This window comes from Piliocolobus tephrosceles, unplaced genomic scaffold (assembly GCF_002776525.5).
Source record: "Piliocolobus tephrosceles isolate RC106 unplaced genomic scaffold, ASM277652v3 unscaffolded_41127, whole genome shotgun sequence".
NCBI classification, from domain to species: domain Eukaryota; kingdom Metazoa; phylum Chordata; class Mammalia; order Primates; family Cercopithecidae; genus Piliocolobus; species Piliocolobus tephrosceles.
Window position 1 is genome coordinate 1746 of NW_022325563.1, and position 5644 is coordinate 7389.

A 5644-nucleotide genomic window follows, 5' to 3' on the forward strand; every position below is an offset into this window, starting at 1 on the left:
GCGGAGGTTGCAGTGAGCTGAGATCGTGCCACTGCACTACAGCCTGGGGGAGAGAGCGAGAATTTGTCTCAAAAAAAACAAAAAGGATTGAAGGTGGATTCTGAGGGTACTCTGACCCCATGAACCCAGCATGAAATCTTCCTGGCATTAAGGAACACGGAGGCTGTGGAGGATTGGAAATCCCTCCAGGGAAAACACACTTCTCTTGAGCAGGGTCACGAGGGGTGGGGGCAATGTGGGAGATGGGGCAAGTCCAAAGACAAGGTCAACAGCAATAATAATAACAATGACAGGCATTTGTTGCTTATTTGCCGGGCCTCTTGCATGCAGTTCTCCCAACATCCCTGTGAGGTGGTGATGCTTATCCCCATTCTCCAGCGGAGGAAGCTGAGGCCCAGAGAGGTGAAGTCATTTGCCACAAAATCCCCCAGCCAAATGGTAGTAGAACCAGGTTTTCAGCCAGACTCACTAGCTCACGGCAGAGCTGCCCTGGAGTCTGCAGCCATTCATTCTATAGCCGGGCCGCTCCATCCTTCAAGGCAGTTCAACGTCAAGATTCCTGATCTGCCTCAACCTGAGGCCTCTAGAAGATACCATCACCCCGGACAAGCTGAAGACGTGTGTCTGTCCGGAACACTCAGACACACACAAAGTGCTATGGATACGCCACACCCCGACCTAGCTGTCTCTTCCCGATGGACCTCACTGGGTACAAATGCCTGGCACCGCCTGACTCGGCTCCCAAGGTCAGCTCTCGCTCCCGAACAGAACTTTCTGAGATGATGATGGAAAAAATGTTCTCCATCTGTGCAGTTCAGTGGAGTAGCCACTGATCACATGAGGCTAGTGAGCCCTTGAAAGTGGCTAGTTTGAGGAACTGCATTTTTTAATGCCGTTAATTACTTTGAATATATATACACACATATATACATTTATATATACATATTTATACACATATATACACTTTTACATATATTATATATATATATATTCAATCAATTTTTTTTTTTTTTGGAGATGGAGTCTTGCTCTGTTGCCCAGGCTGGAGTGCAGTGGCACAATCTCCGCTCACTATAACCTCCACCTGTTGGGTTCAAGCGATTCTCCTGCCTCAGCCTCCCAAGTAGCTGGGATTACAGGCGTGTGCCACCACGGCCAGCTAATGTTTGTATTTTTAGTGGAGACAGGGTTTCATCCTGTTGCCCAGACTGGTCTCGAACTCCTGACCTCAAGTGATCTGCCTGCCTCTGCCTTCCAAAGTGCTAATATTACAGGCATGAGCCACCACACCTGGCCTATTCAATATTGTTTTTTGAGACAGAGTCTCACTCTGTCACCCAGGCTGAAGTGCAGTGTCATGATCAAAGTTCACTGCAGCTTCGACCTCCCAGGCTCAGCGATCCTTCTGCCTCAGCCTTCTGAGTAACTGGAACTACAGTTGAAAGCCACCAAGCTTACCTAATTTTTTAAATTTCTTTGTCTGTAAAGATGTCCTACTATGTTGCCCAGCCTGGTCTCAAATTCCTGGGCTCAAACAGTCTTCCCACCTCAGCCTCTCAGAGGGGTAGGATTACAAGTGTGAGTTACCTGTGCCTGGCCTAAGTTTATATGTAAATAGCCACATATGACTAATAGCTGTGATATTAAACAGCAAAACACTAGCCCCTCCGTCACCCAAGCTCTGTTGATCCAACCAACAGAGCATAGTTGATCTCTCCCACCTCCCAGCCTCACACACACATGCCCCACGCCCTCCTTCCTGCCTCCACTCACCCAGGATACTGCAACCTCCTCAATATGCCTTGATGACTATCTCAGCCTCCACATCCTTGCATTGCTGTTTATGCTGCCTGGTGCACCTCAGGCTGCCTCACCCCATCATCTGCCTCATTTCTACTCTTACTCCAGGTCTCAGCTCAGATGCTCCCTCCCCCAGAAAGCCCTCCCTAGCCCTCAGGTTGAATGAGGTGTGTCTCCTTGGGTTCTCCCAGACTTCTGGGCTCTTCCATCTCAGCCCTGATCACCCTGGATCATAACTGTGTGAGAGGGGTCTGCCCCCCACACCCTACAGGACTGTGTGCCCTACTGTGGACAGAGGGCAGAGCAGAGATGGTCTCAATCATCACTGTGTCACCAACATCACCCAGCACCCACGACTGGGCCCTGGGAGTGTGTGCTGGAATGAATGGAGAATGCTTTCTATAAACTAGGCTAGGCCAGGTGTGGTCGGTCACATCTGTAATCCCAGTACTTTGGGAGACAAAGGTGGGAGGACCACTTGAGCCCAGGAGTTCAATACCAGCCTGGGGCAATATAGTGAGATCCCATCTCTACAAAACATAAAAAAATTGGCTGGGGATGGTAGCGCACAACTGTGGTCCCAGCTACTCAGGAGGCTGAGATGGGAGGATTGCTTGAGCCCAGGAGTTGGAGGCTGCAGTGAGCAATGATCATGCCACTATACTCCAGCCTGGGCAACAGAGTGAGACGCTGTCTTAAAAAAAAAAAAAAAAAAAAAAAAAAAAAAAAAAAAAAGTAATACACTTGGAGTAAACATGATCCAGAAAAGTACAAAACATACACTCTGGGGCTAGGTGAGGTGGCTCGTGCCTATACTGCTAGCACTTTTGGAGGCGAGGCAGGAGGATCATCTGAGATCAGGAGTTTAAGACCAGCCTGGCCAACATGGCGAAACCCCATCTCTACTAAAAATACAAAAATTAGTCAGGCATGGTGACGCATGCCTGTAATCCCAGCTACTCAGCAGGCTGAGGCAGAAGAATCGCTTGAACCTGGGAGGTTGCAGTGAACTAAGATTGTGCCACTGTACTCCAGCCCGGGCGACAGAGCGTCCCCCCGCCAAAAAAAAAAAAAAACCACACTCTGAAAATACAAAATATTCTTGTAATTACATGTGACATATTTAAATGGTAAGACAACCAATGTTCATGAATGGAAAGACAGAGCAAGACCCTGTCTCAAGAAAAAAAAAAAAAAAAAAAAAAAAAAAACAGGCCAAGCATGGTGGCTCACGCCTGCAATCCCAGCACTTTGGGAGGCCAAGGTGGGTGGATCACCTAAGGTTGGGAGTTCAAGACCAGCCTAACCAACATAGAGAAACCTCGTCTGTACTAAAAATACAAAATTAGCTGGGCGTGGTGGCGCATGCCTGTAATTCTAGCTACTCAGGAGGCTGAGGTGGGAGGATCGCTTGAACCCTGGTGGCAGAGGTTGTGGTGAACTGAGATTGCGCCACTGTACTCCAGCCTGGGCAACAAGAGTGGAACTCCATCTCAAAAGAAAAAACAAAAAAAAAAACTGAGGCTAAGAGCTTTTTTTGTTGTTTTTGAGACGAAGTCTCGCTCTGTCACCCAGGCTGGAGTGCAGTGGCGCGATCTTGGCTCCCTGCAACCCCTGCCTCCCAAGTTCAAGTGATTCTCCTGCCTCAGCCCGTCCAGTTGCTGGGATTACAGGTGCCCACCACCACGCCCGACTAATTTTTGTATTTTTAGTAGAGACAGGATTTCACCATGTTGGCCAGGCTGGTCTCGAACTCCTCACCTCGTGATCTACCCACCTTGGCCTCCCAAAGTGCTGGGATTACAGGCCTGAGCCACCGCACCCAGCCTGTCTCAGAGCCTTCAAGTGAGTCAGCCACAGGTGAAATCCCACCTCTGTCTATTGGCAGACTTGCATCTTTTCCTGGGCTTCTATTTCCACATCTGTGCAATGGGAACAGTTATTTATGGTGGCTGCTGAATGAGGTAGTGTGTGTCTGAGCAAACCCAGGGGAATTGTTCAAACAGCAGCTGCTATGACTATTGCTATAGTGACTGCTGTTGTAGTCACGCTGAGTGAGACAAAGAGGTTGAAGAGGGTCAGGGGAGGAGTCCTGGGAAGTTCCCCAGTCACCCTGAAAAACTGGTTCAACCTCTGTCTGTGCTCACATCCCAGGGAGTATAGGTGGAGCCTCCAGAGCCCATGGACAGGGCATGCGGGGGCTGGGCCAGCCTCAGCAGTGTCTCTAAGGCACCCTGGGATTCCCCACTGAGCTGGCCTACTTCAGACAGCCAGGGCCCACCCCTCTGGCCCCCTTAGTGTCCAGCTCGTGGCCCCTTGGCATTTCCACAAGACGCCAAGATGGAGATTCCCATGGGGACCCAGGGCTGCTTCTCAAAGAGCCTTCTGCTCTCAGGTAAGGAGGAAATAGACCCTAAAGGCCGAGGGGAGAAATGAGGACTCAGCCCAGAGGTTGAAGTTTCCTCATAGAAGTCAGGGAAGATTACCTGAGAGGATGAAATTAGAGTGAGATGGGGGAGGAGCAACAGAATCACAGCCTTATTGCCATTTTATCTATGGAATTTTCTATAATGTTAGGACTATGAAGTCAGGAATTTATGTATGCTTGGTTCCCTGCTATATCTCCAGTGTCTAGAAATTGAAGAAAGTTTAGATGTGTTATATATAGTTGGTATTATAGCTTAAATATTACATATGCCTGTAAGTATTGGTTGAATAAATGAATGAATGAATTCAGAGAGTCCATGTGTTTAGAAGCAGGCCACACAGCATCTCAAGGTAGAAAATCCTCTGGATCAATAGGATGGCAAATCTGTGGTATCCATGCCTGGGTTCCCACACCTGCACCCAGGGCAGACATCACTAATCAATCCCAGCATTGTTTCCAATGAGCAGCACTCAAAGTCCTTGCTCCCCGCTGAAGATCTCTGTCTAGAGAGGAGCATGCCATGGTCCCTGGCAACACCCCTGATCTCAGCCCTTCCCTATAACTTCCCACAGCCTCAATCCTGGTCCTCTGGATGCTCCAAGGCTCCTAGGCAGCCCTCCACATCCAGAAGATTCCAGAGCAGCCTCAAAAGAACCAGGACCTTCTCCTGTCAGTCCAGGGTGTCCCAGACACCTTCTAGGACTTCAACTGGTACCTGGGGGAGGAGATGTATGGAGGCACGAGGCTATTTACCTACATCCCTGGGATACAACGGCCTGAGAGAGATGGCAATGCCAATGGTTCCATGCTGCTGCACCACACCCAGCCTACAGACATTGGCACCTACCAAGTAGCCATTACCATCAACTCTGAATGGACTATGAAGGCCAAGACTGAGGTCCAGGTAGCTGGTAAGTGTTAGGGTCTGGGGATGAGGTGAGGAAGCTAATGAGCCCTGAGCAGCTACCACGCACCAGGTGCTGTGCAAACACCATTTCATTTGGTCCTCTTATTCATTCACTCGACACATATTGAGCGTCTACTGTGTACCAGTCCCCAGAGATAGTCTTTAACCCTCACATGCATTAACTAATAAAATATCTATGAAATGCCTGCCTTGTGCCTGACACTGGAGAGTGTACCATCTCGTTTACCTTTCACATGCACTGGCATTAGCCACATTTTAATTGAGCACTTACTGTATGCCTGGTTGTGAGGAATGCACCCCTCAATCTTTATGTTCATAAGGCAAGTATTTACTGATGAATCCACTCGGGGCAAAGTGTGAGGGACAGGGTGGTGGACAATAATGACAGCTGGCATTTCTTGGGTGCTTGTGAAGAGCGAGGCACCATCTTAAAGCTTTTCCCTAAAGCATAGTTTCTCAGCTTCAGCACTACTGATGTTTTGTATTGG

The 5644-nt window shown here is 48.9% G+C and overlaps 1 pseudogene across 1 annotated transcript; it reads left to right on the top strand.

Moving 5' to 3' along the window:
• The first annotated feature begins 291 nt into the window (after window positions 1-291).
• On the top strand, window positions 292-5334 carry LOC113223380 (annotated as a pseudogene). Its single transcript, XR_003308726.1, has 3 exons — window positions 292-746; window positions 3955-4195; window positions 4801-5334. The product of XR_003308726.1 is annotated as a carcinoembryonic antigen-related cell adhesion molecule 19-like (transcript).
• Window positions 5335-5644: the final 310 nt, after the last annotated feature.